This window comes from Mus musculus, chromosome 2 (genome assembly GCF_000001635.26).
Source record: "Mus musculus strain C57BL/6J chromosome 2, GRCm38.p6 C57BL/6J".
NCBI lineage: Eukaryota > Metazoa > Chordata > Mammalia > Rodentia > Muridae > Mus > Mus musculus.
The window spans coordinates 55000067-55024477 of NC_000068.7; the positions used below are offsets into that span (position 1 = coordinate 55000067).

Consider the following 24411-nt stretch of genomic DNA (forward strand, 5'->3'; position numbering starts at 1 on the left):
AAGGTCCTGCATCCCCTGGACCCTGAGGGAGTGGAGGTCCCAGTTAGGCCAGATATTGAGCAAAGGGTTGGGACCTCACCTGTGAGCCTGTGTGTGTCAGAATTCCTGGGGGACAAGCTGTTTCTGGGAGTGGGTGGGTTGGTGAGGGCTGGAGCACAGGATCTGCTGTAGGGTGCAGGTGTAAACCTGGAGGGAGGTATATCTCTGGCAGGGTGAGAGTTCCTATATCTCCTGGGCCCCACAGGGCAGGCTGTTCCAGTTACATCAGGTATTGGGGTGGTAGTAGGGTAGTGGGGTACTCTGCTGTGAGCCTGCGTGTGTCAGAACTCCTAGGGTTCAAGTAGCCTCCAGGTCTATACTCTTTATACTTCAAAGGTCCAAACAGATGGAATAGGTTTCAAGCCAGCCTGGGCTACTAATTGATATAGTATCACAAGTTTATTTTTTTTTTAAGTACTGTATTCACTTTCAGTTAGCAATGCAAGTCGTATACCTTTACATACTCACCTTAAGAATATATTAACTTGCCAGGCAGTGGTGGTGCACAGCTTTGATCCCAGCACTTGGGAGGCAGAGGCAGGCGAATTTCTGAGTTCAGGGCCAGCCTGGTCTACAGAGTGAGTTCCAGGACAGCCAGGGCTACAGAAAGAAACTCTGTCTTGAAACAAACAAACAAACAAACAAACAAACAACAACAACAAAGAATATATTAACTCACTAGCTGTGTGTCATAACTTAATTAGAATGGATCTTAATCATGTCTCTTACATAAAATCACATTTGTGAATTATACTGACAACTTTATGCTGATTGGACCAAATGAGCAGGAGGTGGCAACCACTTTTGACTCATGAGTAACACCTATGCATGTGGGCAACTAAGGGGAGTAGGGGGAGAAGGGAGAGGGAAGAGCCCACATCCTGCCAGAGTTCCTCCTATGCTCTGGGCAGGTGGACACCTTAGGACTGCTAGACACTTTCCACTCGGCCCTGGAGGGGCAGCTAAGCCACTGACCCTACTCGGTGGAGAGGTGGACAAGGGGAAGCCCCCAAAACCAGGGGTCCCGGGCGAAACTCTTGGCCCTGGGGATACGGGAGAGAGGGCATAGGGAGTAAGGTTCCCACACAGGCAAGAATCCTTAGTCCGGGCCTTGACTGGAGCACAGGAAGGCCTTCCATCAGGAGACTAGAAACAGGTCGTCCAATAGATGACTGTGAGCATCCACATCTGTATTTGCCAGACATTGTTATAGCCTCACAAGAGAGAGCTATATCAGGGTACTGACAGCAAAATATTTCTGGCATAAGCAATAGTGTCTGGGTTTGATGGTTGTATATGGGATGGACCCCAGGGTGGGGCAATCTCTGGATGGTCTTTCTTTCCATCTCAGCTCCAGACTTTGTCTCTGTAACTCCTTCCATGGGTATTTTGTTCTCCATTCTAAGAAGGAGCAAGGTATCCACACTTTAGTCTTCCTTCTTCTTGAGTTTCATGTGTTTTGCAAATTGTATCTTGGATATTTTGTTCTCCATTCTAAGAAGGAGCAAAGTATCCACACTTTAGTCTTCCTTCTTGAGTTTCATGTGTTTTGCAAATTGTATCTTGGGCATTCTAAGTTCCTGGGCTAATATCCACTTATCAGTGAGTGGATATCATGTGTGTTCTTTTGTGATTGGGTTACCTCACTCAGGATCAGTGGGAGGAGAGGCCCTTAGTATTGTGATGATCATATGCCTCAGTACAGGGGAATGCCAGGGCCAGGAAGTGGGAGTGGGTGTGTTGGGGAGCTGGGCAGGGGGTAAGGTATAGTGGGCTTTGGGGATAGCATTTGAAATGTAAATGAAGAAAATATCTAATAAAAAATGCCTTAAAAAAAGAATGAAAAAAGAAATGGCTCATTAGAAGGAAGCCTATCCCATTGTCCAAGTGCAGCAGGCCTTGGATAAAAGAGATAGAAAGAACAGCCATGGCCAAGAGGAGAGAAGAGGAAAAGGAGAGAGAGAGAAGAAAGGCTAGAGTAAAAGGTTAGAGAGAAAGAGAGCAAGAGGGAGAGAGAGTAAGAGAGAACAAAAAGAGCATGAGGAGAGAGGTGGGGCCAAACAGCCCCTCTTAAGGTGGGCTGTTATCTTACTGTTGCTAGGTAACTGGGAGGCGTCTAGCCTGAAGGTCAGAAGCTTGGGACATTTTCTACATTTCTAAAATCCATGCTTCTCCTGTGGGGGTCTGTGAGGGTTTGTGGGGGTGGTAACATCAACAGGAGCCTTGAGTCCAGGAGATATGAGGGAATGCCTACTGTCCCATGTAGGTGGGAATTACCACCACCGGGTTTCTCCAGGGTTCAGACCTCATCTCGACTGGCAACCAGCCTGTCTGAATAGCCCATTGTCCCATATATGCACGTTAGAGGATCGAAAATAAATCCAACCAAAATTCTAGGATCCGTTTCTCAGTGAAATTCTTAGGAGTCCAGTGGTGTGGGCCATGAAAAGATATTTCTTCTAAAGTGAAGGATAAGCTATTGTACCTCACTCTTTCAACCAAAGAGAATATAGCACAACATTTAGGGAATCGATTTGTATGTTGAAAACAGCACATTCTTCACTTGGTTTGTTACTCTGGTCCATATATAGAAAGCTGCTAACATTCTGTGGAACATGGAACTTGAGAAAGCTATGAAAGCTATGTCCAGGGTGCTATGCAGGCTGCTTTATTACTTAGACCATATTATCCAACAAACCCAATGGTATTTGAGGTGTTAGTGTGACAACTAGAAATGCTGTTTGGAACCTTTGTCAAGCCTCTGTAGGTAAATTACAGAAGTGACCATAGGATTTTGAAGCAAGGCTCTAGCATCATCTGCAGACAATTATTATTTTTTTCTTGAAAGACAAATCTTGGCCTGATATAGGGCCTTTATGGAAGCTTAATGTTTGACAGTGAACAACCCAGTTACAGTGTTTCCTAAGCTACACATCATGAGCTGGATGTTCTCTGGCCCATCACACCATGAAGTAGGATGTGCACAGCAGCAATCTATTGTCAAATGGAAGTGACATATGCATGAGTAGGCTCAATCAGGGCCTGAATGCACAAACAAGTTACATGAAAGTAGCCCAAATACCTGTTGTTCCTTCTCCTATTGTAATGCTTTCTGTTACATGTATGTACCTGTAACTTCATGAGGTGTTCCTTATGATCAGGTGACACATAGCTCCCAGAAGCAGATAACTGCAGCATAATAACCCTTTTCTTAGCCAAGCCTGCCCTACACTGTTGTAGAGAGTTCTTCACAGTAGGCAGAACTTTGGGCAATACATCTAATCATACATTTTATTCAGAAAGAGAAATGAACAGATATGCAGTTGTTCAGTGATTCTTTAGCTGTAGCCAATGGGTTGGCTGGATGGTCAGAGACTAAATGAGCATGACTGGAAAGTTGGTGACAAAGACATCTGGGCAAGTATGTCGATAGATCTCTCCAAATGGGCAAAGAGTCTTGGTTCCTATGGGGATAGTTCTCCTTGGAGCCACAACAAACATTCCACTGAACTGACAGCTCAGGCTTTCCCTTGGCCACTTAGGGATTCCCATGCTTTTTTTGCCAGTAGGCTAAGAAACAATTAAAACTGTAGGGGGTCACTGATCCAGATTGCCATGCTTCTCCACAATATAGGAAATTCCTCTTGGTTGTTAACTTGACTACTTTTAGAATTAGCTAACCACCATCATCCCCCACCAAAAAAAAAAAAAAAAAAAAAAAAAAAAAAAAAAGAAGGGCGCACCTGGGAGAGATTTTTGCTTAATTTAAAGCAGGAAGATCCACTTCCAATCCAGAGTTTGAGGCAGGATGAAACACCTTTAATCTAGGTCAATTGAGTTTGGAAAAGACATGCCTTTAATACAGATCTTGAGGAGAGAAAAGGTGCCTGGCAATGGAGATACCATGATCACTAAGATGGGTACTCAAGGCAATGTGCTGGCCCTTGTGACTGCCCCAAATGTTGGAAAGGTGACTGCATGATTTATGGTAGTGGGCGGCTGAGTTTGTACTCTCTCTTTTTCTCCCTTATGTTTTTTTAAACCACTGTATTAAATGCAGCATTTCTTGGCACCGCATAGAGTTGCCCTTGTGTTGTAAATCATTTATAAACTCTACATGTCTTTGAACTTTCATGTCTATGTAACCGAATCATACTATTTCCAATTTTGATGTTGGATAAATATATGACTTTGGCTCAATTATTGTCCTTTCTGAAATGGGGCTGAATGGTTTCCAACACTTGTCTCATAGCTTAAATGTTCTTTGGAGTCATTGTTTAGATTGTGTAAAATATTTTGTATGAAGCTGTCTTGGATTCCAATGCAAGCTCTAATAAATAACCTATAACAGATGTATAATCTGGTATGAGGAGCTCACTGGAGATGACAATTCAAACACAGTATGCAGTCAGTTGAAAGTCTTTATAACAGCTATGTGGGACCATACCCAAGTGTGGTATGGCCTTAGCGTCTAGATAACAGGCTTTTTGAAGGCAGAAAAGACTTCCCGACATCACCCTGGGCAGCTGCTGGGGATCTAGGTATGGGTCTGCTTCTCAAAGTCAGCAATTTAATGCAAGCAGTTTTAACAGAAGCTAAGATCAGCAATTAGCTGGAGAGATTCTACACAAACAGGTAGTTACAATGAAGGTTAGCTAGAGGAAGTTCTGCACAAACAGGCAGTTTGACAAAAGCTAAGTTAGCTAGGACATCCTGAACTTTGATTCCTAGAATAGGGTTTGTTAGTTTTTCATGGGACTCTCCATCAAGGACTTCAGATTCTAATATACCTGGAGTGACTTCAGCAAGGGTACAAGGAGGAACCTCTGAACTGTCTTGGACCAAAACAAAACTTTGTAATTTCCTTATAATAAAAGCTACATCTAAAGATTAGAAAGAAAAGACATCTTTAGATTTCTCTTATAAGCATAGATGTTGAAATAGCACCAACTCAATAGACTAAATGTAAACTGCTTAGCTTTATTTCAGAATGCTTCTCCGAGTTATCTACGACTACTATTTTATTTTTTCTCTGATTAGCAAGCTAGAATATCCACTGTTTTTTTTTAAATTTGGAATGTAGCAAATAAGCCATTGTATCATACTTGAATGTGTAGAACTTTAATTTTTTCCACACTGTGTATCGCAATCTTGGGAAATGACATCTCATACATAAATTTTAAGTCTGCTGTGGTGAAAATCTAAAGTTTAGCCACTTTATAACTGTTCTTAACCCATAATTTCCTTGAAAAACTACTTTTACCCAACTCTTAACTGATGCTTTACCGCCACACTCAATTTAATTCGTTCTCAGTTATAGGTTAGAGGTGGCACTGTTACCCAGCCCAGGCACATGAACATCATGAGAACTAGAGAACTACATCAGAAAGGGACAGTAAGATTTTTGTTGTTAATTAAGATATATAGTCAAATGGGTGACTGGAAACATGGTACAATATTATGTTTAGAGAGATACAGACATAAGGATCAAAAGGACATTGAAAGTTTCTTTTCAAATATATGTTTTAATTATCATCATCATCATCACTGTCATCGTGATCATGGTAATCATGATGATCATCATCACCCCCACTACTACCATCATCATCAGTTGTTTACTCTTTCATCATGAGCTGAGTTTAGATTTGCACTTACAATTTGAGAAGACTTATAATATGATTTTATAGCATGATGATAAGTCTGATCGTCCACTTGAATAGCTTGCATTCTCTCCACATTTCCTCTCCTTCTCTCTACCTTTCCTACTTTCTCCCTCTCCTTTCTTTTTCCTTTACTCTCTCAGTCATCAACCACATCCTCTCTCCCTCTCGCTTTCACTCCATGTGAGCAAATTCAGCATATCGAAAGGTGAAGAAGTCTTCATTTATCCCATTCTACGCTGGCCAGCATCCTCAGCCTAAAAGCTTTTTCTGAATGCCAGAGGGGATTTGATAAAACAAAGAAAAGCGTAGTAAGAAGTTCTGCTCAATTCAGCCCTGTTAATGCCATAAAGATTTGTGCTGAAATACTTAGGCAGTTTTAGACTTCAATGGTTGTATCTATTCTTTATGGCAAAAGCTGACTGCTACATTTAGCAATGAATAAATTTTCTTCAAAATATTGTCTACAAGTAGCCAACTAATGTTAGTACTAGCAAAGAAAATCTGTGCCTTCCTGTTATTCCACTCTCTGGTGGATAGACCACTCATTCCAGTAATTAAAATCAACCTTTAAATCCCTTTATACTGTTGAATTTATGAGTCATGTTTTCACAAATTCAGACTTAATTCACAGGTAAATACATCAATTCATTTTTGACAGACCATAGGCCTTATTCAACTTTTAAAGTTTCATTGTTCTCTACTATTTTAACTTTTATCTTGTGTTATTGAAAGTGTGTTTTATTTCACTCAGTGTTAGGACTCTGGGTTTTGCTGAAATTTTTAGAAACACATTTTCATTTTTTAAGTTTGGATACTGCTGTATTACCTCACGCTGATTAAAAATCAGCTTGTTAAGCCAAATGTGTACATTTCCCATCATGCACCCCTGTTTATACCATGCCTCTGTAGATATTGCTGTCATTCTATTAGGGCTTCGATGCTCCCAAGCTTTGGCTTGACTCCAACCTTTTGGAATGGTACTCTGAATTATGTATGTCATACGTGTTATATTTTTGAAGGATAAACATTTTGTTCATTTATTCTATGGATTTCCGTGAAAGACCCAGTGAGTATTGTATCAGCTATTGTTGTCTCTCTCAACCCATCAGCTAAGTGCAAGACCTCTCCTTTTAAAAAGGCAATGTGTTCCAATCACCCGTCTGCATACTCTGACCCATTATTGCATACTCTGACCTATTATAGTAATGAAAGAAAATTAAACCATACTCAAAATTTTAAAGAAATAAAGCAAAGAGCACTGTGAAGAAATGAAATGGTTGTTTCTGTAGTCTGAAATCTAAATATAGGCCAATTCTTTATCTAGGGAGAGTTTTTATTTGAAGCATTTTAGAAGTAGATATATAATAGATAAAGATTTTAGTTAACCAGAACTGTTGAATTGACTCCCTAGCCGGTACCTTCCACATGTTTATGCAATTGTGTTTTTTAGTCAACGTCTTTATTCATCTGAAAATATCACCCTAGTGCTTTTTCCCCTCTACAAAGGCAGCACAGGCAAGCTCTGCTCAGTGGTTGGCATAAATGTTTCAATCCCTGTAAAACCATCAGAAGAAACTAACAAGGCAGCAGATTGGGGGTGAGCAGGTCTCAATCAACTACCTCTAAATAATTCTTTTTGATATATGGAGTGAGTAAAACCTATCATTTTTGAGCTGAAAATTACATAAGCTAAAAATTGCATGGTTATATATTGAATGGAATGCAATGAAAAATACATGATTTTGAACAGAGACGTGATAATGTCTCCTTGTGGAATTCAAATTATGTCTTAAGAACTATTTCTAGGCAATTAAGATTACCTTGAAGGAAAGAAATGATTTGTAAGTCACAATTATAATTTATAATTTATAATTTCTTGTTCTATCTCACAGAGTTAAAGTAGAAATTAATATTCAATTAACCCTATTTTAGGAATTATTATAGCACAAATTCCTTGTTTTCCAGAACATATTTAATCAAACTTTATAAAGGATTAACATATAATTCAAAGTTACACTGTCAAAATATCATCATATCTGATTATTGTGGAACATAATTTAAGTATTCAAGAGACAAAGTCTTGTTTCCAGCACATTATACCAAGAATGATGAGTATGAGAAAGAGCAGGAAGTAAATACCCCTTAGAACTGTGTTGGATCTAAGAATATTATAAATCAGTCCAAATTTAAAAACTTATTTTTCTCAGCTGGGCAGTGGTGACATACACCTTTAATTCCAGCAAATTTAAAAAGTTATTTTTTCCTAGTTTCTTTGGAGAACTTTATGTTTGAAAACCAGTTTTTTTGTATAAGTAACTATTGGTATACCTCCAAAATTATTCTTTTGCTTATCATTGTGTTTTGTTAACAAGGGACTTTTAGCTTCTATATGAAAGTTAGGATTACTTTGAGTTTTGTAAAGAGTTGCTAGACTATTCATGCAGATTGCATTAAAACTATAGATTTTCTTCATCTGGCCACATGATCTTTCTACATTGTGATGTCTTCCAATTTTCAGTATTTTAAAGATGTCACAGAACATGTCTTTCATGTCTGTCTTTTTTGTCCTCGGGTATTTACACATATTTTATTTATTCTATCAAATTTGATCTCTCTCTCTTTCTGTCTTCCCCTCCCTCTCCCTCTTCTTCCCTACCCCTACCCCCACATTTTGAATATGTACATACCCATAATTTCTATGGCTAACTACTAAACTAAAGAATAAAACACTGAGTTTTATTCTTTTAACATGAATTATAGCTTTCCATATCATGCAGTATGAAGATTATTAAAAATATGTAAAATAATAATGAATTTAAAATTACCAAGATTCCCAGAGATATTTACTCATTTATCCCTGAATCTCAAAAGGTGACATGCCATTATTTAAAAACATCAAAAAAACTTGGTTTTTTTCCTATCCTGTCTTTTAATTCTAAAATATATTATTGCTGTTGAATAAATGTACCTTTTAAATACAAAAGAAAAGTGGGTAAGGAAAAATGAGATATGTGTAAAATGAAAAATAGCAATTAGCATAATGGCTTTTAAAGTAAAAATACTACCTGAAGAATAATAAAACTAAGAAGGGAAGACAGATGAAACAAGGAAGTATTAGAGCAGCCTTTTCTGAAAGCTAAGGCTGTCTAATTGCCAAAATTGAGTCACTGTGTCTTTAATACCACTCAGAATGATACTGAACCTGCACTAGGCAAGCACTAATTGCCTGACAGAGATGTATACATATTAGTTACTCTCATCTCTGTTTCTGGAGTCTGTGCTGGCCACACTTACCTATGCAGTTTGTGGATTCATCATGCACCCCCAAGTTCCTGAAACTCTCCAGTTTGTTTACTTTAAACCAAAATGTGGATAGTAGCTTGAATGAGAATGGCTCTCATAGGCTCATATGTTTGAATAATTGTTCCCCAGTGAGTGAATCTGTTTGGTATGGTTTAGTACTGTGGTCTTGTTGAAGTAGATGTGGCCTTGTTGGAAGAAGCACTTCTCTGAGGATGTGCTTTGAGGTTTCAAAACTTCAAGCCTGGACCTTGTCTCTCTGTTTTCGGTTGCTACATGAAGATCGGAATGAAGTGATATCAGTTACTGCTCCATTGACATGCCAGTATGCTTCCTGTCCTGAAGATCATGAAATAACCCCTTATGGTTGTAATCAATTTCCAAATTAAATGTTTTATGTTACAAGAGTTGTCTTGGTCATGGTGTATTTTAACCACAATGTAACAGCCAGAAGTTGGTACCAGGGGCTCAGATACTACTGTGATAGTCCTGGCCAGGCTGTTGTTTGGAAGAATATTGAAGACATTGCAAACTTGGAACACTAAAATGGTTGAATGCTTTATGTGAGGCTCAATGAACTATCCTAACAGGAATTTGAAGACAGTAGTGCTGTAAGCACTGTGATCTCTTAGAAACAAAAATCAAAGATATTACTGGGAAAGTATATTATCAGCAAGCCTATAGATGTTTTTTTGATAGTTTGGCAAAGAATGTGCCTGTTTTGCGTCTTGGTCCTAAAAGTCTGCCAGGGGCTAACTTGAAGAGTCTTGGACTAATACCTACCATTGGCAAAGGAAATGCCAAGATACCTAGGATAGATTGTTCATGTGGTTATTATTGATTGCTTTTTTATAAATATACAAAGAGAAGGAGAAGCAAGGCAAAGAGGAATATAAAACACACAGTTTGAGGAGAAAAAGAAAACCAGGAAGTAATATTGGACCCATGTCCTGTGGATATGGGAATGGTAGCATGGTTGTGGTTTGAATATGAATGGACTATCAACTCATATATACCTTATAGGAGTGTAGCTTTGTGCAGGGAATTTTGCCAAGCTAGCCTCCCTCCCCAAATCTGCCTGCTGAGAATGTAAAATTGAACGAACAGAAGTTATCCCAACATTTTGTGACGTTGCATGGTTCCACCTAATCTGTCCCCAAGTATAGTTGCTTGTTAAAATGGAGGCTCCATCACAAAATACTGCCCAAGCACAGTCTTCAGAGAGTATGGAGAGTATACAAACCCTCTAACTGATAATCCATCATGATAGAGAATAACTATTTTGCTTCATTTGTTGTCGACAAGATCTGAGACTTATAAGGACTACAGGATTGTCCTAAGAAAACTATTGAAAACTGCCTTACTTTCTAGATAAGTCTCTTGACTGTAGATCCCATTCGTATATACAGCCATGGCTGGAGCTATGTGTTGTTGCTTTTTCCTTGGTATTCTGCTTTCTTTTTTCCATGCACTTTTTAGCTGTCTTACTACTCTGTTTTTAGTTTCTGGTCATTTTCCAATCTTCTCTTTTTGATATACAATCTATTTTGTAATCATAACTTTTATTCTCTATGTCACATACAAGCAAGTTCTACTCTGTGTAAAAATGCTGTTTTTCATGGAGTGCCTTTTAAATGAAAATCTGTTCCATTTATAAAAAAAACATAAAACTGAATGTCATTTTACAAACTCCTAAATAATCTAATTCAACACCCTTTAATTCATATATGTAATACAAAACTCAATTTAGTTGCTGAAATTTCCTTTTAATTCTCAATTGCATTCATTTGAAATAGGTTTAATAAAAAAACAAAGAAAACAGTCTTTCTAGAGGTGCTATTTTTCATTTACTATAGTCCCAAAATACTCTTAGCAAATATGTTACTATGTGTTTGTTTTATTGGATTTAAGAGTAGACATATTTTTCAATTAAGCAAGTCATAATCAGTAGTTGAATATAATTAGCAATTGAATTAACCTTCCCAATCATAACCTTAAGTTTAAAAAAAATGACTAGAGAATTCAGTTATTCCACTAATAAAGACTAAAGGGAAAATAGTTTACTTTCTATATAAATGGCAAAAGCTTTAAAAGAGAGGATGTTTTTACTTTAATCTTATACTAAAATATACCATTTATATCACAAATGCACTTTAATCTATACTATTAACTTTTATATTATAGGTATGCATAGCAAGTTGATTGAAAAGTTTTCTAGATCCCATCTGCAGCCACCAAACCTAGACACTATTGTTGATGCCAAGAAGCACTTGCTGACAGGAGCCTGGAAGAGCTGTCCCTTGAGAGGCTCTGACAGAGTCTGACAAATACAGATACACATGCATGCAGACAACCATCAAACTGACATGGGGACCTTAATGGAGGAATTAGGGGAAAGACTGAAGGAGCTGAAGGGGTTTACAACAGTATCAACCAACCAGACCCCCTCTCCAAAGCTCCCAGGGACTAAGCCACCAACCAAAGAGTACACATGAGGGACCCATAGCTCAAGCTGCATATGTAGCAGAGGATGGTCTTATCTGGCATCAATAGGAGGGGAACCTCTTGGTCCTGTGGAGGCTCGATGACCCAGCTTAGGGGAGTGCTAGGGCACTGCAGTAGGAATAGGTGGGTAGGGTAGCACCCTCATAGAGGATCAGGAGAAAGGGACAGGATAGGGTGTTTGTTGAGGGGAAACTGTGAAGGGAGATAACATTTGAAATGTAAATAAATAAAATAACCAATTTAAAAAAGGAAAAATATTATTTCTTTTCTTTTGTACAGTCCAGACATTGTCCCCCTCCCAGTGTCCCCTCCCACAGTTCCTCATCCCATTCATCCTCCCCTATCCCTGCCTCCAAGAGGATGCCCTCTCTCCAGGCATCCCCATTCCCTGGGGCCTCAAATCTCTTGAAGGTTACTCCTTCTTCTCCCACTGAGGCCAGACCCAGCAGTCCTCTGCTGTATATGTGTTGGGGAGCCATGGATGAGCTCGTGTATTCTGCCTGGTTGGTGGCTCAGTGTCTGAGAGTTCTCCGAGGTTCAGGTTAGTTGAAACTGCTGGTCTTCCTCGGGGGTATTCCTCATTCTCAGCTTCTTCTAGTGTTTCTCTAACTTAACCACAGGGTTCCCAACTTCAGTCCAATGTTTGGGTGTAAGTATCTGCATGCACCTCAGTCAGCTGCTTCTTGGGCTTCTCAAAGAAAAGCCATGCTAGGCTCCTGTTTGTAAGTACACCATAGCATCAGCAACAGTGTCAGGCCTTAGAGTTTCTTCTTAGATGGATCCCAAGTTGGGTACATCACTGGACCTGCTTTTCCTCAATCTCTTCTCCATTTTTGTCCCTGCAACTCTTTTAGAGAGGAACAATTCTGGGTCAGAATATTTGACTGTGGGAAGGCAACCTCATCCCTCCAGTTGATGCCCTGTCTTTCTACTGGAGGTGGACTCTACAAGTTCCCTCTCCCAAGTGTAAGGCATTTCATTAAAGGTCCCTCCATTTGAGTCCTGAGATTCTCTCTCTGGTACTTTCTAGAGAGTAACCCCCAAGGTTGCATATTTCCATTCATTCTACTGGTCCTTAGGGCTTCTCTCTTGTCTCCTCCCATCATAGCTAACCATGTTCCAATTTTCCCTTCCCTCTTCCACCCACACCCCTCCCTCTGCATCCCATGATTATTTTCTACTTGTTCCTCGTTCCCAAGATGGATTGAAGCATCCTCAGTTGAACCCTTCTGTTTGTTTTTTTTTTTCTTTTTTTAATTAGATATTTTCTTTATTTGCATTTCAAATGTTATCCCCTTTCCTGGTTTCCCCTCCGAACCTCCCCGCAACCCCTCCCTCCTTCTGCTGCTCACCACCACACCTACTCCTGCTTCCTGGCCCTGGCATTCCCCTACACTGGGGCATAGTGCTTTCACAGGACCAAGGGCTGCTACTTCCACTGATGACTAACTAGGCCACCCTCTGCTACATATGCAGCTGGAGCCATGAATCCCACCATACTCTTTGGTTGGAGGTTTAGTCCCTGGGAACTCTGAGGGAATTGGTTAGTTCATAGTTCATATTGTTGCTCCTCCTATGGGGCTGCAAACTCCTTCAGCTTCTTGAGTCATTTCTCTAGCTCCTTCATTGGGGAACTTGTGCTCAATCCAATAGATGGCTTTGAGCATCCACTTCTGTATTTGCCATGCATTGACAGGGCCTCTCAGGAGACAGCTATGTCATGCTCCTGTCAGCAAGCACTTGTTGGCATTCATAATAGTGTCTGGGTTTAGTGATTGTATATGGGATGGATCCCTAGGTAGGGCAGTCTCTGGATGGTCTCTCCTTCAGTCACTGCTCTACACTTTGTCTCTGTAACTCCTTCCATGGTTATTTTGTTCCTGCTTCTAAGAAGGATTGAAATATCAACAGTTTGGTCTTCCTTCTTTTTGAGTTTCAAGTGGTTTGTGCTTTGTGTCTTGGGTATTCTGAACTTCTGGGCTAATATATACTTATCAGTGAGTACATATCATGTGTGTTCTTTTGTGACTGAGTTACCTCACTCAGGATAATACACTCCAGATTCATCAATTTGCCTAAGAATTTCATAAATTCAATGTTTGTAATAGCTGAGAAGTACTCCATTGTGTAAATGTACTACATTTTCTGTATCCATTCCTCTGTTGAGGGATATCTGGGTTCTTTCCAGCTTCTGGCTAATTTATATAAGGTTGCTATGAACAAAGTGGAGCATGTGCCATTATTACAGAGTGGTTGTAGCAGCTTGCAATCCCACCAGCAATGGAGGAGTGTTCCCTTTCTCCACAGCCTTGCCAGTATCTGCCATCACCTGAGATTTTTAAATGAGAAAAAAAAAAAAAAAAAAGAAAGAAATGTCCAACATCCTTAATCATCTGGGAAATGCAAATCAAAACAACCCTAAGATTCCACCTCACACCAGTCAGAATGGCTAAGATCTGCTTGTTAACCTTCTTGAGGTCTGCAAATTGTATCCTAAATATTCTGTACTTTTTTGTCTAATATCTACTTATTAGTGAGTATATACTATGCATATCCTTTTGGGTCTGAGTTACTTCATTCAGGATGATATCTTCTAGCTCCATCCACTTGCCTGAAAAACTCACGATGTCCTCATATTGAATAGCTGAATAGTATTCCATTGTGTAAGTGAACCACATTTCTATTTCAATTCTTCATTTTTGGGACATCTGGGTTGTTTCCAGCTTCTGGTCATATAAAACATGTAAATATGTATTTTGAATTCTTTTTCTGAAATAATTTAACTGTTGGGTGTGAATGAAGCATACAGCTCCATCAGTCTTCTCTTTAGTTAGAGAACCTACTCGTAATAATAATAAACAAAACCAAAATGAATTAAGAAAAAATAGATGTCAGCAAATCATTCGTAAATTAGTGAAACAGAATTAAATATAATTGTGACAATAACTAGTTAAACGGATGAGTATGTGTGTCTATGTATGTGTTTGTACAAGCACATGTGGATATACATCTTCCCATATCACAATCGAGACACATCATGAGGATCCTAATTCTTACTATTAAATAAGAAGTTTTTATTGCTTGTTTAATATTATAAATCATTCGGTTTCCAAAGTAAAATGTAATTAAATAGCTAAATTTCTTTTCCCTTATTTTGGACAGTTCTATGTTCTCAACTTTTCTAGTGAAGACACAAATAGAATCATTTGGCAGGGACCGAGAATCAAGCAATCTGGAAGATATCCAATACTGCTATACATTTAAAAATTGAGACAATATTTATGACCTTGTCGATTACCATACTGAAACAAGAATAGAGAGAGAAGATTATCTATGTCATAATTTAAGTGACATACATGGATTAAGAGTTGTCTAAACAGTAATTTATGGAATAAAATCAGTTAAGGGTGAAAAAATTTGATAGAGAATGGGAAGCCTGGGTAAAAACTAAGTGTTAAAGTGAAGTATGATGATTTATGATAATGGATATTCTCACAATGTTTTTTAAAATATGCTTAATTAAAATGACTAACAGTTGATTAATTGAGAAAAACATTTAATAGCGTATAAATATAGGCAATAAATGTATTGGAACTGGTCCAAAAATGTCTTTTGCGGGGTGATGTTTTTCTTAGAGTTAAAAGGGGTTTTGTTTGTTTGTTTGTTTGATCAATTGATTGGTTGCTTTTTATGATTCCAGTGAATTCTCTTTGATTACAAGAAAAACCCTGTGAGCGATATAAGGGCTGAGGTGTGTGAAAAGTACTTCTTCCGTCAGATAAAACACAACAATCAAGTTCTACTTCCCTTTATTAATAATGCTTCTATATAATGAGAAACGCACATGAAGATTCTTTTCTTTGATATTTAACTCTGAAGTTGTTTTCATAGGAAACTAGCCAATATAAAGATAAACCTTTCTCAGACAAAGCTGATGATGACACAAAAGCTCCCGATACAATGCTGAAACCAAGGGACAGAACTGAAAACCACATATATATATCAGTCTTTCTCCAAAGGAAATAGGTGGCAAGTGACATGAAAGGAAGGAAGGGCAATCTTAATGTGTAAGGTATTGAGGCAGATGCTTCCCCGATACTGCTATCCTTATTGGTAGATTGAAATAAAATATTTTTAATTTCTTAAGTTCATTTTGAGATTATGTATAATTACTTCATTTCCCCATTACTTCCTACTCTTCAAACCTACCTGGAGACTCTTCCTTGAACTCCTTTGAATTCATAGAATGTTAATGTAATTAATTGCTTTTGTATGCACATATTTCCCCAAACAACTTGCTCATTCTGTATAAAGTTACTTTCATTTTTTCATTTTTGTTTTAGATCAGTTTGTTATTGATAAATAATTGACATGCTACACTCTGAGAAAGACTATTTCTTTTCCTTTCACCGTTTCTTACTTGCCTGTAGTTCTTTATGTAGGCTTTTCTGAGAAGGTGGCATTTGGAGCAAAGTATGACTTTCAGAGTTTTCAAATGATAAGATGAAGTTATGCTTGACATTTCTAAAGAAAGTCCCCCTGAGCTTTCCTCTGTCCATGTTAGCATGCCTTCTGATATTCTCCTTGCTAAGTTCATGTTTGAGCAGTCATGTTGATTAGACTTTATTGGTATAATTTCTGTCATTACTACAAGACACAAGCTCATATTAAGGTCCCTTTTCTGTTGGTCTTACAATCTTTTTAACATCTTTCATATGTTTCCTGAACTTTAGGTATAGAATATATATCCATTACAACTGGGCTCCACAATTCACTATTTTGATTAATTGTTTATGTTTTTTCTGTAATGGTTTATTCCATCTGTTGAACAGAAAAATTACTTTAATGAGAATTACACTTGTCAGTGTGGAGAAGGATAATTAATTAGCTTTAATGATATCAGAAAACTGCATGCAAAATTCCAATGGAAATAAGCAACCAACAAACTTACCCAGTTATAATGCCTATGAATCAAAACAATGACCAGCGTACCACAATAACTCTAAGGTACAGTAGTGGCACATGCATCTTGGCAGCAACCATGAAGGCAATCATTTCTAGGACTGGAAACTTAGTTACCTACCCAAAGCTAGTGAATTAATGGAACTTGGAGAATCTAAAATCACTATTTTATTAAAATCAAAATTTTAGCCATTGGACATATGCCAAGTCAGAAGAAAGAAGTTGGATAAAGTTAGCCTGGAATGGAGATTAAGAAAATCCTAGCTTACAAAATATGTCTTGTTATTAGATTACATACTTTATTTGATTTGTATGTGACTTAGTTTTCTCATTACTAAAATGGATTTAACATCTGTCTCATCATATTGTCTTTGGAATAAACCCTATGGCAGACAAAATTCACAGAAAATGTTGACTCATGACATTCCTTCCTCAATTTAACACCCTACAAATTGTCTGTGTGTCTGTGTGGTAAGAGAGTCTCAGGAACAAGAAGATACTATGAAGTCACCGTTAACTTCAACCTTCTTCAGTCGGGCTTTGCTTTACACCACAAGCTATTGTCTTGTATTCTAGAATTGTAAAGCCCTTATTATAGACTATGAGTCCATTAAGTTAATTATCTTGAAGATGTGCTTAATATATTTCATACATACATTTTCCTTGGAGATCTGTAAACACCTGATATATAACTTATTTTAACTGATACTAAATATGTAGGTGAATCACACAGAACTTTGGGGAAGATATCATGGCACTTTGGCTGAACTTGAGATATCGTGGTACTTTGACTGAACACATGATTTAGAAAGACTGATAAAATCCTGCTCATTGACCTGTAGGCTTGAGTAATATTTAGACTTAGGAGCATTAATTTCTCTCAACTAAAGTGAAAACAGAATATATATATGCCTAGGTTATCCTGAAAATATAAATCAACAATACTCACATAAATATTCCATCTCATTAGCAGTACCACGTTAAAAATTAAGGGCAAACAGACACCTTATTTCCTCATAGTCTGATGTCAAATACTATGTCAACGTCATGTCTATCCTTTAAGTCTCAGGAATCTTTCATAAACAGGGGCAGAGAGGATATCTGACTTTTCATTATGCATTCTAGATGTTTCTGAGTCAATATACATTTATAAACCATGACTGTACGCCAGGAATTCTTTTGGAAATACCACAGTTACCCTGCCAGATGGTATCTAGTTTTCATAGAGTTTAAATGTGGCAGGTACATGAATACCTGAGGAGTGAGAAATAAATAGTTAAAATGTAAAAGGCATGCAACTAATGCTTAGAAAATAGTGTAAGGCTAAAATCTACTACAAGATGATGGCTGCTATGACCAAACTGTTCAGGAAGGCTTTTCTCAAATGGTGGCATATGCAGTAATGCACTACTTTTAGAGTATTCAAACCATAAGATGAAGATATGCTTGAAACTTCTGAAGAAAAGAAAAAAAAAGTTGTATTAATTTATTCACATTACCATAACAGTGTCATAGACTTGGTAGATTAAACAACAGAAATGTATTCTTCACTGTTTTGAAGCCTAGAAAGTCCAGGATTGGAATATTCAACATAAATTTGATTTTTATTGTGCTTATAGGCTTTTCCTAATGTGCTTACATGGATTTTCTTCAGAATACATAAATACATAATCTCAATTTCTCTCTCTCTCTCTCTCTCTCTCTCTCTCTCTCTCTCTCTCTCTGTCTGTGTGTGTGTGTAACTTTGTGCTTAATTTTTTGAGAAATCACCTTAGTTGGTATCTCAAAATAATTAATCTGATTAACAGGACTCAGAAGTTCTGACATGCTGGATGCCTTTTAAGCATGTAAATCCAGTCAGCCAGTGCTAGAATAGAGTTCTTTTAGCATGATTACATTTTATTTTGATTTCTTTCTAACCTGCCTATTTCTAAAAGTAATCATATTAGGGGTTATATTTTCAAGACATATATTTGGAGAGGAGTGCATATCACAAGTTAATTTCATAGCAGCTAGGTAGGCATAATTTACACTCGAGGGATTAATACAAGGGCAGAAAACAGAGACACATCATCCAAAGCCACATAGGATGTTCTAAGAAACTTGCTTTTATCCTATGTAATTTAAACATATTGAAAGCCTTTTAAAATATGTAAACAAAATTACAAAATTATTTCTTAAAAAGTGTAACGATATCAGTATAAAAAAACCAAAGTAGTTATTAGCCAAGATTATAACCAGTGAGATCTATGTGTAGATATGTGACAGGGAATTTATTATAGATTGCCTCATATAAATATGGTGGCTGTGAAATCTTATGGAAGAATATAGGCTTATTACATGCTCCACTATGTTCATAGCAGCCTTATTTATAATAGCCAGAACCTGGAAAGAACCCAGTGCCCCTCAACAGAGGAATGGATACAGAAAATGTGGTACATTTACACAATGGAGTACCACTCAGCTTTTAAAAAGAATGAATTTATGAAATTCTTGGGCAAACGGATGGACCTGGAGGGCATCATCTTGAGTGAGGTAACCCAATCACAAAGGAACTCACACAATATGTACTCACTGATAAGTGGATATTAGCCCAGAAACTTAGAATACCCAAGATATAAGATACAATTTGTGAAACACATGAAACTCAAGAAGAACGAAGACCAAAGTGTGAACACTTTGCCCCTTCTTAGATTTGGGAACAAAAAATGCATGGAAGGAGTTACAGAGACAAAGTTTGGAGCTGAGACGAAAGGATGGACCACATAGAGGCTGCCATATCTGGGGATCCATCCCATAATCAGCTTCCAAACGCTGACACCATTGCATACACTAGCAAGATTTTGCTGAAAGGATCCAGATATAGCTGTCTCTTGTGAGACTATGCCAGGGCCTAGCAAACACAGAAGTGGATGCTCACTCACAGTCAGCTATTGGATGGATCACAGGGCCCCCAATGGAGGAGCTAGAGAAAGTACCCAAGGAGCTGGGGGGGGGATCTGCAACCCTATAGGTGGAGCAACAATATGAACTAACCAATACCCCACCCCACCCCCCGGAGCTCATGTCTCTAGCTGCATATGTATCAGAAGATGGCCTAGTCGGCCATCAGTGGAAAGAGAGGCCCATTGGTCTTGCAGACTTTATATGCCTCAGTACAGGAGAACGCCAGGGCCAAGAAGTGGGAGTGGGGGAGTGGGGGAGTGGGGGAGTGGGTGAGGGAGCATATGGGGGACTTTTGGGATCGCATTGGAAATGTAAATGAAATAAATACCTAATAACACTTTTTAAAAAAGAGTATAGGCTACTAACTCAGAGATACAAACAGTGTGGATCAGTTCAAGTCTGGAGGGTTTTGTGACAAATAAATAAATAAACAAGTAAATAAATAAAGCTGAGACATAACTCTCTGGTTAAGGGAGTAAAACAAGCAACCAGTGGGCTTACTGATGACGGTCTAGGTGGCTAAGACATGAAGTGAGGGATGAGGGAAGAGCAGTTGCCCTTGTTTATTTGTGTCTTTCATGTCCTTATCCTCATGGACAGTATATCCATTCTATCTAATCCAGTAGATATGCATGAGTGAGCTCTAAATGTGCCCTGAAAAAAAAAAACTGTTTTATAGCTTCATAAGAATTTTTAAATGTTCCAGAATAATATGTAAATTCAAGTTTTATAGTATTTAACTAAGTCATTCAACTAGAAGAATACCTCACAGTCAAAAGTAGAATTTTATTGAAAAGTAGTGAGAAAATGGCATATTTTATTTGGATGTGTAGTAAGACAAAGCCAAGAGGTTTCAGAAAGTGGGGTGAATAGAAGGGACGTAGGGAAAGAGAATCATAAACATTTCTAACCATTAGCTTTAATTACTCATTGAATGGAAGCATCATTTGCTGAAAGGAGAAGATGAATAGAAAGTTGTTTTAGGTTGTGCTAAATCGAGAATATTGTTGGATTTATTCTGTTGCCTTCACAGATATTCAAAGACACTATCAAATAGGCAATTAGACTCACAAATCTTCAGCCAAGTGGGGATTAGTGTTAACAACACAAGAGTGAGATGTTTGTATATGTGAACAGTATTTAGATCCAATGACCTAAAAGTGATTCCCACACGTTTATATTTATTCTGAAACAAAGCTGGCTTTCAGCATTGAACCTCACAGCATAGTATTCAGAATTCCTGCCTAGAAGTAAATCTATCAAAGTAAATCAGAGGTAGCTGTAGATATAAAGTGTATCAGTGGAGTATAGTTTTGCAGAAGCCAAGAAAAACTGATTGTCCAGTGGGAAATGTTGGCCTGTGTCACCTGCTGCTGTGAAAGGGTAGGAAGGAACAAAAGGCTTTTCCTGGATGTGGTTACATGGAGTTCATTGAAAACTTTGTGTATTGGAATTTAATTGGGGTGCTGATGGGTTGCTTTCTTTCCTGTGGACCCATTTTGGAATAGCCTGGGGAATTATGGCAAACTACTACTGCATGATCCCCTAGCCGTCTAATCTCACATTGTATGTGAGTCTTGTGATGAAGCAAGGGGAGGAGTGTGGATATATTTGTGAAGCTCAGGACATTTTTAAAGCATTATCCAGATGATCAAAGAACGTTACAAACATAGAGTCAACACTATAGAAGTTAATCTCATATATGTGGAGAGGCCTGAAGAACCATCATCTGACAGAAAAACTATTTTTTATTTATTATTGCTGTAAATTTAATTGTCTTTTTGTAGAAAATATTACCAAGCAATTCTGAGACAGCAGCATAAATATGGGACAAAATGAAAAACAATTCAGGAGAAAAAAATCTCTGAGGGTGGGGGTAATTTCTGCATGATTAAAGTTTTGCATCCTTTATTACCAGCAATAGGGATCACTGTTTCCTATCTCTGGAAGAATTATTGTGACATCTTTATAGTATGATTCTGGGTGGAAAAAAATGAAGGTATGAAGCCAGTTCTTACATTTCTATTTGAATATTGGAAAACTGTTATTTTAAATAAGTTTTAAATGATAAATGATTACAAAAAATTCTTTCCAATATGTTTGTGCTTTAGCTAAGTGCTAATTTCCCCTAGAGACATCATATTGGGGCTATAATTCTAGGCTATGGACAGAGTATCTACAGATCAGTTTATCAACTGTTTGCTTTACTGCATGAGAATGAAAACGGATGAGCCCCAGTTCCCAGTATATGTGCAATATAGGGAAACACATACCATGTTGGAAACCTGCCACCTAGCATCATGTTTCATAAGTCATTCACATGTACTTGGGATAAAGAGATGTTTTTAGCAACACTGGAAAGTATATACGTCTACTTCTGATAAACATTACAGACAACTTTTTCTAAAGTCTGTAAATTTTCTGACTTTTCTAATGTGAATTATTTTATAGAATGAAAATACGATATCTAAATTCAGAGAAAATAGAAAAATATTTGACTTAATTCAACATTTCCCAGATTCTGTAAGATTGGGTGAGATTCATCATTACACTAATTTGAAATTCATCTAGATTAAGAACAGAGTGGAACTTTCTCAGGATAGGAATGCAAAGTGATGCTGATTAAGGCTTCAGGGGCAGATTTATTTTCTCAAAATGCAGAAAGAAATATCAGTAATTTTGGATTATTCCTTAACATCCTTCATATGGTACACAGAAAATCGGAGTCTTCTTTTAGTGTTCTTAGTCTTATTCATAAAAGAATTTAAGAACAACCACAAAAGAAATTTCCAAGATAAGGAAAAGACACAATTGGAAGTTTGTGGATAGTTTATAGGCCTTGAAAAGGCAAACTAAATCTCAAAGCATCAGGGAGTGAGAGATTGGAGAAGGCAAACTGTCACAGAAGTTGGCTACCTGATGAAAGGCAGCCACATGGCAGGGAACTGAGCTTTAAAAAGAGAGAGAGAGAGAGAGAGAGAAAGGATGCCCAAAGTGTTAGTTAGGAAGTTTTAAAGCATATGTAGGCTCTTCTCAGCATTTCAAAGAAAAAGAGTGAAGAAAAGAAAAAGAATATATTTTTCTGAGGCTTAACTCAAAAAAGCTGACAAGTTAAGCAGCCGTCATGGAGGCGTGTAGAGACAGCACAGGCGTGAGGGGTAGGGGAACCATGGGAAGGAAAGATGTACTATATGAACATGAAACTGACTTGCTATCGTGACACCCTGGGCACTTTCCTGAGCTGCCTCACTGGATTCTCCCTTAGGGAACACACAGGGGCATGTCTCCACCTAGAGGTGGATTTCATTCTTTACATAAGCAAGTTCTGAAGTGGGCAAGCATCTGGTATCCTTCTGCCCTGATGATTTACCCGTGCCTTGTAAATTGATCCCTGAAGCTTTTCTGAGAAGTCAGTTTACATGTAATTACAAAGTTCATACAAATAATTATTCATACATCTATCCATAAGGGTGCTATTTCCCCTAATCTATATGATTGAAATCTGAGATTAGACTGAAGAGCTAATTCATTTTTTCATGAATTCTGTTATCAGTTCTTAAAATATCTGCACAGTTCATTAAAAAACAGTTAAATAAATAACAGAAAATACTAAAAATTAAATTCAAATTCATTATTGGTTAATAGAAAATAAGATGTAAAAGGAATGTTACTGATGCTTATATCTTTTTACAGAGTAGCTACACGAGATTTTCCCTTATTCTTACTTATTTGAATATTTAAATCTTCATATTTAAAATGCTCCACATTTTAAATTATATGCATTTTATGGATTCCTTGCTGTTCAATTTCTGTAAAGAAACACTATGGCCGTGGCTACTTAGAAAAAAAAAAGCATTTAATTGGAAAGTGCCTTATATTCTCAGACTCTCAGAAGTTTACTCCTTGGTCATCGTGGAGGGAAGTCTGGCAGCCAGCAGGCAGAATGGCATTGGAACAGTAGCTGAGAACTTGCATATGTTCCACAAGTGGAGGCAACAGAGGCTGGGCCTGGCATGGCTTTTTAAACTTTCAAATTCACCCCCAGTGACATACTTTCTCCAACAAAGCCATATATCCAAATCCTTCTGGATTAAGAGTTCAAATATATGAGCCTATGGAAGCCATTATCCTTCAAACATCTACAATGGATAAGGTCAAACTATGAAAATCTTATATCTTTTTCGATTTTCTTCTTTTAACCATTTAAATCTGAAACACAGATAAAAATTAAAACAGCTTAATATTTATCATAACTATGGGTACTGTGTCAGAAATGTATTATTAAGTAAAATATTTTATTAAGCATTTTAAAACCAAAGTCACTGGGGATGGTAGTTGAGAGAAGGTGGGTTCTTTTTTAGCATGTTAGAGTTACAGGAAAATTAATTATCTATGTTTCTAATGTGTTAGTAGTTAGTGCTGGGAGCATAGAGGTTCTAATGTCTAGCTAGTCAATGAGCTGAGGAACTAAAGTCAGAAGGCCTTGGCTCATCAAGGTGTCAGCTAACCACCAGCATTGATCTTTCACTTCATGGTCCTATACACACAGACACCGACACCGACACCAACACAGACACAGACACACAGGCACAGGCACAGGCACCAACACCGACACAGACACAGACACAGACACAGAGAGACACAGACACAGACACAGACACAGACACAGACACAGACACAGACACAGACACAGACACAGACATAGACACACAGACACAGACACAGATACACAGAATGACACACAGACACATTCACAACACAAACAGAGAGCAAGAAATCGAGAGACAGAGACAGAAAGACAGAGACAGAGAGAGACAGATACACACAGAAGCACAGCCACACATACGCACACATGTATATATCTGGAACATATCTGGAACATTCTTGGAGGACTGCCTGCCCCTGGCTTTTCTTTGTAAGTTGACTTATCCCATTGACCAGATTCTGCACATGGATTCAAATTGAACAAATTAATCGAAACTAAATGCCTAACCTA

The 24411-nt window shown here is 37.8% G+C and overlaps 1 protein-coding gene and 1 pseudogene across 8 annotated transcripts in view; both read left to right on the forward strand.

The window, feature by feature from the left end:
- Positions 1-24411, forward strand: part of Galnt13 (polypeptide N-acetylgalactosaminyltransferase 13) — a 682099-nt gene that overhangs the window by 563856 nt on the left and 93832 nt on the right. The gene's annotated exons all lie outside the window — the stretch shown is intronic.
- Positions 3919-4059, forward strand: Gm25489 (annotated as a pseudogene).